The following is a 12,750-nucleotide window of genomic DNA, read 5'->3' on the forward strand; positions in this document are numbered from 1 at the left end:
TCACATCTATCATTACATACTGTACATGCATACAAGTCTGAGCTTGCCTTGAGGCAAAGAGGGAAATCATAACTTTCCTTGCACAATGAAATGTCTATCAATCCATCGATATCTGTCGTGCTGCATTCAGGGAAATTAAATCTTAACTTTGCTCACCCAACATTGCCTCCATTTCATCTCTCAATCAGTACTTGTGTCGCCTTGAAGGACTGTCCGAAATCATTGTTGTCCCCTTGCTACAACTAAATGTCCTCAAACGAACAACAATGATACACACCCGGACAAAAGTACATGAAAAAGAAGAATGTAAGTGCTGATGTCCTACCTTTCAGTCTTGTTGTTTCTCCACTAGGACTAAGAATGTGTTGTCATCCTCCGAGGGAAGAGAACTGCCTCTCCACCTTCACTCTCCTTGAAAGCCTCCTCTTCCTCCTCCTCTTCCTCCTCCATCCCGTCTGCCTCCTCTCGTCCCGCCGCATCCGCTTCCTGCTGCATCCGACAACACTGCCAAAGCTAATCTGCTCTCCTTGAGGAAGAGGAGGAGGCGGATGGATAGGGTGGGGTAGGATTTTATGCAGGGGTGCCAGCACTGATCGGTTGCTCTGGGCTCAGCTTGGGCCGCGTGTTCACATGCAGAAAAGAGAGACATATACAGGGCTTTTCATTAGGGACACCCACTAATGACAAATACACGGATGCCTTTACACTTTTTTTTTTAAAGTATTTTACCCACACTCCTACTGCAAAACATTTATATCTCAAATCATTTTTCGATTGAAATGACTGCAAATGCCAATTAATTAGCTGCAGCACATCAAAACACATTCAATGGGGAGGGTGTTTTTAGTCAGAAAAATAACATTGCATTGTGTTTATATTATGCCAACAGCATTTTTTTTAAAAGGTCACACCAGCCAAGAAATGTACGATGAATAGGGAAAAAAACAAAAGTTGTTGTTTATCAAACTTTTGATCTCTGTCCAAATCACTACCAAATCCTAGTGGTGTATTTAGATGAACCCCTACGAAGCATTAACACTTTTAGCCAACTGTGCCGGTACTTCGTAACGATTAATTTACTCTATGACGCCATCTAGAGGTCAAAATGTAGAATTGCTTATTTTCCACCACAGCACCATCACCTAAACCAGGGTGTCAAACGTATTGCCCGTGGGCCAGAAGCGACCCGCCAGAGCGTCCAATTTGGCCCGCAGGGTTGTTCTGCCCGACAGGCAGGATATGACTCATTCATACTGTACATACAGAATCACATGCAAGTATTTAGACATTGGCGCCGTAAAACCGGAGATTTTAGCACTTCTGAGCTTGGCGTGTCCACAGTCACATTCGTTCATTCGCACCCACGCAGGCAAATTGAAATTGATGTCTAGTGCTATCAATGGGAGCATATGAATAAACAAAAAAGTGACTTTGAAATCCCCCAAAACCAACAGGAAGTGACCTAAAATCAACAGGACATATCTGGAAATGCCCTAAAATCCACAGGAAGTGCTAATGATGACAAAGTGGCCCGGAAATTACCTAAAATCAACAGGAAATTATCCAAAATGTGCATGAACTGGCCCTGAGATACCACAAAATGTACAGGAAGTGATTTGTAAGTACTAGTGATGTCACGAGGTGCGCCGAGCCTTCGAAGCGTGTGTCGAGTAATGAAGGGACTTTTCCGCGAAGCGCGTACCAAGGCTCGCTTCATTTAGGCGAAGTTCCGAAAATGATGACGTCCGAAGCCTCGCTGCCCAGCTGTACCACGTGACTGCTTCAGGGATTGCTTTAGATTTGCAGCGTGGTTTGACAGCTCGCTACAGTCTATCAACACCTCTGGCTGCATTCAAAATGTGGGTGTTTGAAGGAGAGTTGCGATCAGGTGAGAGTTTGGCCAGTTTGGAGGTGGTTTGGAGAGTGAAAAGTTTGAGTTGAGAGAAGGGTACGGTAGTTCATACTTGAATGGAACCAGCAAGAAAGAGGACTTCCTCTCTGTGGATTTTTTTTTTTTTAATATAACAGAATGAAAATCCCCACCATCCTGTAGCTACATCAATGTCCTAATTACACAAGCATAATTAGTACCCTTTTTCATGTTATAAACACGTTTACTGTTCTTTCTCTGATTACGTACGTGTAACGGGTACACGGAGGCAGGGCCGGCCCAGGCCATTTGGGGGCCCTTTAGCAAAATAATGCAAAAGGGCCCATATTTTTGGCCCACCATTTCGTCACAGTGTACTGTGAAACCCATACATGCAATCCAAGCCATACGTCCACATTTTGTAAATTAATCAGATTGTGTTGCACTGCACCCCACTTCTCACCCCAAATGATTGTCAGTACTTACAGTAGATAGCGCCAAACATTTTTCTAAAAGAGGAAAGAAAGAAGTTAAGGAAGAACTTATATTTTTTAAGCTTGTAATCAAGTATCAAAACTCACAAAAGTCGAATAAAGCAAACTGTAGTAAACAAAATAGAATATAAATTAAACGACTGGCAGATTGGGGGCCCCCTAGGGGCCCTAGGCAGCTGCATAGTCTGCGTATAGGCTGGGCCGGCCCTGCACGGAGGTTTGTTGGTTTCTGGCTTGGTGGTCAGAGAGTCCGTCTGCCGTGCTGGATGCATCGTACGCGTGGGATCGAGTAGTGTCCTAGGCAGGGGTGAAAGTGGTTAGAATTTCTTGCCGGAACTCCCCAACGTGAAGGTCGCCACGGAGCCAGAAATTTTATTCATTTGTTTATTTTGGGGGGGGGGGGGGGGGTCAAAACAACTGAAATGCAAAGAAAAATGTTTTGGTCAGTTATTTCTATAACACATACAAAAAATGATTTTCATTCAAAATTGTATTTTTTCAATGATTTGCAAAATAAAACTTAATAAAAACAGCTATAACCCCAACCTCCATCTCCTTATTTTTATTTTCCCTCATTTCGTCACATACTAAATGCCAAATCTCAATTTTAACTACTTAAGAAGATAGGATGTAGGATATTAAAATTGAAGATAATGTAAACATTTATTTTTTGTTGTGTTTTAATAATAAACACATTCAGAAAAATAACTACAAATGACTTATATTATGCAGAATAAAATGGAATATGAAGATCGTGCATTGACTTTTTTTAATTTTAAATCATAAGGAAATGAATAAGTAGCCTAACATAAATGAATAAATATAAGCCCGACGTGCACATTGACTTCTAAGATGTTCTGAACCTCCTCATCAGAGCAAATAAAACTAAATATGATAAATAAGCCACCTTAACTCTCTCCTTGGTCTTAAAAGATTTGATCCATTTTCTGTTGCATTGCCCTCCCCCCCTTTTTTATTTTTTTGCTGTTTCAGAAAACATGCACATTTAAACCAATCAGAGCTAACTATCTCTGGTGATCACATGTCAGTACTCAGATAACTGCAGCAGCTGGGGAAACCTCCATGCCGTCCGTGGAAAAAAATAAATAATAAATATCGGCGGAAACGGATTATGCTAAACAAGCACTTTATTATATTTGTTGTTAACACTTGAGTATGTAAATCTGATGTTGGTAGATTGTTTTCTTCTCTGAGATGAAATGTATGTGTGGCAGCTTTGTATAGATATATATATATATATATATACAGTACTGTGCAAAAGTTTTAGGCAGGACACCTGCCGAAAACTTTTGCACAGTACTGTATATTTCTATTATATTACGTATATACAGGATATACTGTATGTATATATTTTCCCCAAGTGGAAGCTTCCATGATCCTAATAAATTTAATAATAAAAAAAAAAAAAATATATATATATATATATATATATATATATATACTTTTTTTTTTTTTTTTACATAGTGTTTTGACAGTTGCCGTCATATTTTCGGAATCAAAGCACCGTATACCGGAACAGCATTCCGGCCCTGAAACTTATACCGGAACTGCGTTCCAGCCCTGAATCTTATACCGGAACTGCATTCTGACCGTTCCCGCTCACTTTCACCCCTGGTCCTAGGCAAATTGGGCGAATTGTGTCACGCGGGGTGGAGCCATGCAACACCGGCTACATACCTACCTACCTACTACATATAAAATATATATATATTCTAAGATTTACTTCATGAGTGACGTATGACTGTGACTGTATGTGGCCTTTCCTCTTACTGGACCCAAAAGTTCATACATTTATATGTAAAATTTGTTGTATGTTGATATTTGGGGAGCTGCTTGGCACTGCTGACCTACAGGAGACATCGCCATATCATATATTTTTATGACTGTGAGGTACTGTTTATGTGTGCGTTTTTGTGTCATATGTATACGTCCTTTATGGGTTTTTTTTTCTTTTTGATTCAGGGGGTACTGCCCCCCATACATTATGGTCACTCAGGTTATGAGTTTGATCCCATTGCTGAAGATGTATGTCAAATTTAACTTTTGTGACAGAAAAACAATGAAAAGAAAGTTGAAGAAAAAATATACTTATGTGATAATCTATGTACATCGAGGATTTGGTGAGACATTCTTTTGCTAAATAAAACCTTTCCAACAGACACACACACAAAAATTGATGAATAACTCATGTGGTTGGGAGACAAATGACTGTGATTATACACTTAGCCAGTAGGTGGTTCCTTGGACAAATGGAGCTGCGAGAAATGAACCCTTTCTCGAACCAATTGGCTCAAGTGGTGCAATGCCTAATGAGGCTTCATTTCACCATCACTAAGTACCCTAAGATTATAAGGAAATTAACGAAAATTAACTCTACGACTTCCATCAACAACGAGAGACCCTAACCCAGGGGTGTCCAAACTATTCCACACTCATTCCAACAAAACAAGACGACAACTTTTCACCAATCTGGTGTCTTACAATTGTAATCAGTTGATTGCAGTCAGGTGCTCCTGCAGAAACTTCATTGGTTAAACTGTCTGTGCTCAATTGGTATGATCAAAAACCAGGAGCCACAGTGGCCCTTGAGGACCAGTTTGGACACCCCTGCCTAACCCAATTCACTAAAACTGGGAGAACTGGCTGTGAATGCTCATATTTCAGGGCTAGTGACATCCAATTCATTTTAACTGGGAGGGGCGAATGAACTTGTCCCCTCCCGATCAAAATGGAGTGGATGTTTAGCGCTGTCAATGGAAGCCAGTGAGTTAACTTATTTGCAGAGGTGGGGAGTAACGCGTTACATTTACTCCGTTACATTTAATTGAGTAACTTTTTGAGAAAAACTTACTTCTTAGAGTAGTTTTGTCATGCAATATATTTTACTTTCACTTGAGTAGATTTGTGAAGAACAAAAAGAAACATTACTTTTACTACGCTACATTGGGCTACACAACAGTGGTTACATTTTTCCTCTTTATTCTACATCTTGGCTTTATTTATTCCAGATGCCGACAATGGTTTTCTCACTTTCACCAATGAGACATCGCAACAATAACCACATAACTTCATTGTACCAATCAGAGGTAACAATGTTTTTCTTCACTAAAGGGCGCTCATGCTCTTTGGACGGGTGATGTTTCAAGTGTTGTTCGGGTTGAAATTTGATGATCTTTTTTGTCTGATATGTTCATGTAATTGGTTATAGTAAATAATGATATATGATGGTATTTGATGAAGTCTATGCTTTTTTACTTGTACTTGAGTACAATTTTGGATGGCTACTTTTCCTTTTAGTTGAGTAATATTATTTAGAAGTAACGCTACTATTACTGGAGTAAAAATTTTGGCTACTGTACCCGCCTCTGGTTATTTGGCGAAAAATCAAGATCTTGATTGCCATATTGTAATTTATGAATTTGACTCCCTTGGCGCAAACACTCAAGGAAATAGCGACCACCGTGAAATAAAGTATTGGAAGTAATAGTGTCCCTGCTAAAGTAGTAAATACGTCAGCGGTAGGTGTGTCATTTTGCACCCCTTGTTTGTCTATACGAGCTGTGCAATAGTGAATTTCTTAATTGTGAAATAAATCGGATCTATCTAATTAATATGCTTGATGTTTTAAGACAAATCTTGTTGTCACTGATGAGGTCAAAAAACTCCCAAAACGGAATAATTCCTCTTTTTGGTTCTGTCCATTTGCTGTTTGTCCCACAGAACCTTGGCCTTGTTGTCACTTCTATTCCATACTGGTTACAAATGTTCTTGTATAATATATACTTGTGTCCAAAGTATGGTCTGCTGTCATTTTAAAGTCACTTGCTGTAGTTATTACATAGCACATTTAAATGAGTGTAATGTTGCATGTTTTATATGGGAGGAAATGGCGCCATCTTGTGGATGTATTTAAAATAGACTGTGGCCTATAAAGCAGAGGTGTCAAACTGCTTGGTTCGCGGGCCACATTTATGTGAGTCGGACCAGTTTATTTTTGGCGAAAGAAGTTAACTCAATGGCATTGAAAGATAAGCATCCACAGTCAATTCGTCCAGTTAAAGTGAATTGGACATCTATCGTTGTCAACGGCAGGCTATGGGTTAGTTTTGCATCACTTCCTTGTAATTTTAGGGTACTTATGGGTCACTTCCTGCAAATTGTGAATCATTTCTTATTGATTTGGGGGTATTTCCTTCCTGCTTCATGTCCACTGTTTATTCTGGGGCATTTCCAGGTTACTTCTTGTTGATTTTGTTTCACTTCCTGTTGGTTTTCAGGCATTTTTAGGTCACTTCCTTGTTAACTCATTGGCTGCTATTGACGACGCCATTTTGACTGAGATGGGATGAATGAATGGATATGACTGCGAACTTGATGTGCAGTAGTGCATGCAGTCCATCACATAAATCTTAAATTTCTGGCTTTATGGTGCTTATGTAAAAATAAAAGCATGCCATTTTGTATGTACAGTATGAATGAGCTACAAGGTGCCTGTCAGGCAGAACAACACTGGGTGTCAAAGGATCACTGAATTAAAGGAGCACAATGTTACAATTTCTTAAACCTTTTTTTTTTTTTTTTTAAATTCACATTTTTAATAAACGTGTTTATGTTAACGGAATTATCAACAAATTTCAAAACTGAAGGAAAACTATTCAGAGGAAATAATTCTACGCACACCTGACTGCAAATGGCCACACTGCACAAATGACCTCATAATGATATCAAAACACTTTGAAAGGGAGTTCTGGCAAAATTATTTGTTAACATTCATAAAAGGACATGGGGTGGATCATCCTGGGAAAGGGGAATATCCAGAGTAACTGGACTGGTATTGAAGCTCAGCTCACTGATTGTCCTGATCCCATATTACAAAACAATTGAAAGAAAAATTACATATTTATATTATGAAACTTTTTTGCTTTTGACAATATGCTGTACACACATGATCATTTTTGTTGCCTCCCCCAAAATATCTTAAAAATCCTTTCTTTTCCACGCAATTCCGATCTTCTGATCAGGCCCGATTTTCGATGGCATGATCGGATTGGAGAACTCTCTAATTCTTATAATTCTAGATTATTTGTGGTTTGTAACCCTTAAAAGAACTAATTCAAAAACCGGATCTTTTTCACCCGTTTCCGATCGTCTAAAAATAACGTGATCAGGCCCGATTTCCGATTACATGACCGGCTCGGCGACCTCTCTAATTCTTACACCTCTGGATTATTTTTTTGTTTGTACCCCTTAATTCGTTCTCTTCCAGTTTAAGTTATCAAATCCATCTCTTCTGGGAAGGCTGGCATTGAGTGATCATTTTTCACAGCTATCAGCGGCAACAGACGTCCAATGTAATTTGTCTGGGGGGCTGGCAGCAATCAAGCGATCGCTGCTAGCCCTCCCAGTCAAAATTCAATTGACGCCTATCACTGTCAGTGGCAGCCACTGAGTTAGTACATCAAAATAAATCAACACATTTTAAAATCAGTTGAATTCTTTTATTACAGACAATTATTTTTGGTTGTTTTAATTACCTGACATGTTTCAGCGAGCACTTTGGCCTCCATCAGAGAGATGTCTGTAATGAAAGAAAAAAAAAAAAAAATCTATAAGTGTAGACAAAATGAACTCAATACAAAAATTTTAAAATATTTTACCCCTATTCCGATCCTTTGAAATTGACGGGATAATGGTGACCGTTTTCCGATCACGTGATCGGATAGGGGCCATCACTAGTTCTATGAAATACTAGTATATGTGAGTGGAAATGAATAGACAAAAGAGGAAGCATAACGTGTCGTTTTCATACAATAAGTGACAAACGTTTGCCACTCGCTGGTTTTGTGTTAGCATTAGGGCCACCCTAAAACCGCATTACTAGAGAATAGTTTAGCACATTTCTGCAGCTTCTTAATAAAAAAATATATATATAGGGCGATAATCAAGGTATGATGTTTCGAATAACTAAAGTCGTCCAAGGCTCTTTTAAAATGGCTCCTCTGATGTTGCCTTCACGAACAGCCAGAAACCATAGCTTTCTATGAACCTGAAACGTATTATGCTATATATTGACCACATTCGAATTGAACTGGGGAGCGGTTTGAGCATTAAATCAAGAGAGGAAACGATGTCCGTGTCACGTTACATGTGAATGACTGACCAATGTGATTAACTTTCAAGTGGCTACTTCAAACCACAAATCCTTGTCGCAATTAGCCGTAGAACGACAAACGCCATTAAGAAGCTTAAAGGAAGCAGCGAGGATCAAGTCGATGAAAGACACGTTTGTCCAACAAACCTGCGTTGAGTACTTTACTAACGGAATAAAGGGAACGCCATTCCACGAGGTTAATAACATAAACAAGTTCTAAATTGTCCATTTTTATTACATTTGTATCTTTGAACCCATCGGCGTCAGGGTTGATATAAGTAGGGTTGAGAGATGCTTGGACGGAGCCCTATTTTAAGAGGCGGAGCTCGGCGGACTACTGGGCTGGTTAGTGGGGAAGCGGCACAGCACCAACCGGGGAGGGAGGCGAGTATTGGAGGCGGGACAGCGGGGCTCCTGCTCCTGATAGTAAAGTACGATACGGCAAAATCCCGTATCGATCCAACTTTAAATCAATGTGGCCCAATATCGCTGATAACAATATAAATTTGTGTTAATGCCAAGTTTACCAGAGGTGTTTACAGTAGCCCAAAAAGTACTCTAATAAGATTAAGGTTACTTCAAAATAATATTACTCAAGTAAAAGTAGTAATCAAAAATATGTTCTCAAGTACAAGTAAAGTATTCGGTGGAAAGAATACTCAAGTAATGAGTCACATTACATTGTGAGTAACTGCTTACAGTATTTTTTTTTTTTAAACAATGGCATTTTTTTCCTCAGCATCACATCATCTATATGAACTGTTATTATTATACTGTACTATAACCGATTACATGACCATATTAGGCCAAACAAATACACAAAAATCATCTGATTCCAACTAGAAAAATGAAACATCACCCCGCCAAAGAGCATGAGTGCCCTCGAGTAGTATCTCCGGTTTTCCACGGTCTATCGCTGTAAAATAATATTACTTTTTAATGCGCTTTAAAGACACCACGTGATTGAATAGGCCGGTGTAATCATAGGACTTCCGACTGCAAGCTTGTGTGTGATCATGTGACCCTATTATTACGTCTGATTGGTATAATGGAATTGTTTGATTATTATTGCAACTTATCATTGGTTAAACTGGCAGAGCCACTGTCGGCATCTCTGGCAAAACTAAAGTAAAATTCTAATATACGGAATAAGGAGGAAAACTAACGACTCTATAGTGTAGGCCAAAGTAGCGGCGTATGAGAAGCGTCTCTTCTTCCCAAATCTACTTGAGTAAACGTACATAGTATGGCGTGGTAAAACTACTCTTTGGAGTTTTTCCTCAAAAACTTACTCAAAATGTAAGGGCGTAACTGTAACACATTACTACCGACCTCCTGTTGTTACCTGATGACTGTTTGTTGTTCTTACTTTATATTTTGTAGATTTCTAAGACAAATTGAAAATACTTATTCTTAATAAACGTTCTTTTCCATTGCATTGTCATTATTCTTCTAGCGTGCATAAAGTAAGCAATGTTTTAAAGAAAAAAAAAACCCCATTTTCTTTTTTTTTTCAAATCTAAACTGACTCTAAACTTTGTCCAGTATACCAGTTTAAAACTCAAGGACCGAAACTAAACGATCCCCAATGCACCCCCACCCCACCCCCACGGGGGTCCCTTGACAGATTATTCTGTAGTCTGTACCCACAATTTAGGAATATGTGGGTACAGATTAGCTATGAAACATTTTTTCTAACCTGGCACCCTGGGAATGCCAGAACGCTGTCTTTTTGCGTCACTGATTATATCTTACTTCTGTACATGATGGCCTTTATTATGGATGTATAGACATGTGCCGGTTACCGGTTTCAAGGTATACCTTGGTATGAAAACGTCATGGTTTCAAAACCGCAAAATTTTTTTGTCATACCAACCCTAAGGTATGAGATATTTTTTATGACCCAAAAATGCATAAAGCAATCCCTCGGTTGCAGCTGCAAGGCTCAACCCTTCCCCACCGGTTGCTGCTCAGTGTCAGTGAGTCAGCTATGCTACACGATGGCTGGAGGAGGTGAAACTCCTTAACTTTTTTCCGCTATCGAAGAAAACAAAATCGCTGGTATGGGAATACTTCGGCCACAGAAAAGTTATAGACGGCCACGGCTTAGAGGAGGAGGGCCAACCGACATGTAAAACATGTTTGCGGAGGGTGACTGCCGAGGAGGCAATACCTCCAATATGATTTCGCATTTCTACAAAATTAAAGGTGAGTAAACACTGTCATGAACGTTCCCCACCAGCTACGAGAATTAACTCCAGCGCGTTCAGTGTGTCTAGCGGTGGTAAAACATGGTGTTTTTTTTCCTTTCTGGAAACTGTGTTGAGAAAGCGAGTGTGTGTATAATGTAAATATGATGCAAGTCATATACATGTGCTTTTTATGGAAAATAATTCAATTATTTTTGTTCTGATGGTAATAATGTTGAGCTGTGGCTGTGGATTTTTAGGCTCACCTAAAGGGCTGCATTTATTTAAATTTTATTTTGAATATATATATCTATATTAGGGCTGTCAAACGATTAAAATTTTTAATCGCGTTAATCATAGCTTAAAAACTAATTAATCGTAATTAAACGCAATTCAAACCATCTATAAAATATGCCATATTTTTCTGTAAATTATTGTTGGAATGGATAGATAAGACACAAGACGGATATATATACATTCAACATAGCGCACATAAGTACTGTATTTGTTTATTATAACAATAAATCAACAAGATGGCATTAACATTATTAACATTCTGTTAAAGCGATCCATGGATAGAAAGACAGGTATTTCTTAAAAGATAAATGTTAGTACAAGTTATAGAAATTTTATATCAAAACCCCTCTTAATGTTTTCGTTTTAATAAAGTTTGTAAAATTTTGAATCTGAAAATAAACTAGTAGATCGCCATTGTTGATGTCAACAATAATTATGGTGCTGAAGCCTGAAACCCACAAAATCAGTCGCACCCAAGCGCCAGCAAAGGGCGGAAAAACACCAAAAAACACAAGTAACAAGTGGAAATGACACTTTGCTGTCATTTTAATCTGTTTGAACGGGGCATGTGCGTTAAATGCGTCAAATATTTTAACGTGATTAATTAAAAAAATTATATTATTATAATGTTGACAGCCCTAATATGTATGTATATATATATATATATATATATATATATATATATATATATATATATATATATATATATATATATGTATGTATGTATGTATGTATATATATATATATATATATATATATATATATATATATATATATATATATATATATATATATATATATATATATATATATATAGTATTTGCCCAAATATAAGACGGTGTTTTTTTGCATTGAAATAAAACTGAAAAAGTGGGAGTCGTCTTATATTTGGGGTCTAGACATTATACCCATTCACGACGCTAGATGGCGTCAGATATGATTGAAGCGAATGCTGAACTTGAGGAGTAATGTTCTGTCATGACAGATCTCAACTACTCTCAATTTTTACCAGTTTGCATTATTTTATTGCAATGTTTTTCCTCATTCATATTTGTTTCAAGACTACCGTTACAGTTAGACCTCACTTTGATGGTTAATACAGTTATTGCAATTTTGTTGTTTTATCACAATAAATTGGTTTATTTACATTTCAAAAACCAGAAACCATTCATTTACGAATGTGATTGCACTTTAGTTTACATATTTAAATGTTCAGATATTAAGATTTGAATGAGGCAAAATAACATGCTTTTTCTGTCAAATATATTATAATAATTTGTTTCAGTTGTACTGTAATTATTTTCTGTATAAAAATTAATATGGTGTTTAAAAGTCTTTTTCAAACTTTTTCAAAAAAAATTATTTAAAAAAAATATATATATATATATACCAATTTGCTAATATGTTTTGAAAATTAAAAATCATGTTCTATGAAAAAACAACGTTTTTTTTTTTTTTTTTTTTTTTTAAACCCAGATATCTCAAAGTATCACATTTTAGAGCTGTAAATGCAATACTGTGATACCGTGAAAATTTGATAGTTATCATACTATCAGAATATCATACTGGCACATGGCTGTATTTATCCGTCTTGATTTACAAATTGTCTTTGAACTGTTGACATCCTTTGTATAAAGGGGTAGAAAAATCCTAATTTCCTTACTGTGCATAGGACAAAATGTAGGCTCTCGATCATAAGGCGCTTCGTCGTTATCGACGTTGTGGATC

The 12,750-nt window shown here is 37.6% G+C and overlaps 1 protein-coding gene across 2 annotated transcripts in view; it reads right to left on the bottom strand.

Annotated features, from left to right (window-relative positions):
- The window catches only part of LOC130912997 (serine/threonine-protein kinase N2-like), a 41,326-nt gene extending 33,004 nt beyond the window's left edge, over positions 1–8,322 (bottom strand). The window contains exons 1-3 of one of the 2 annotated variants that reach the window (XM_057831229.1): positions 8,043–8,322; positions 7,920–7,963; positions 326–612 (exon numbers count right to left, since the gene is read on the bottom strand). The gene's annotated coding sequence lies outside the window, so the exon portion shown is untranslated. The remainder of the gene's footprint in view (positions 1–325; positions 613–7,919; positions 7,964–8,042) is intronic. The other variant, XM_057831228.1, reaches the window with a different exon arrangement.
- Positions 8,323–12,750: the final 4,428 nt, after the last annotated feature.

The sequence above is a fragment of the Corythoichthys intestinalis genome, chromosome 3 (assembly GCF_030265065.1).
Source record: "Corythoichthys intestinalis isolate RoL2023-P3 chromosome 3, ASM3026506v1, whole genome shotgun sequence".
NCBI lineage: Eukaryota > Metazoa > Chordata > Actinopteri > Syngnathiformes > Syngnathidae > Corythoichthys > Corythoichthys intestinalis.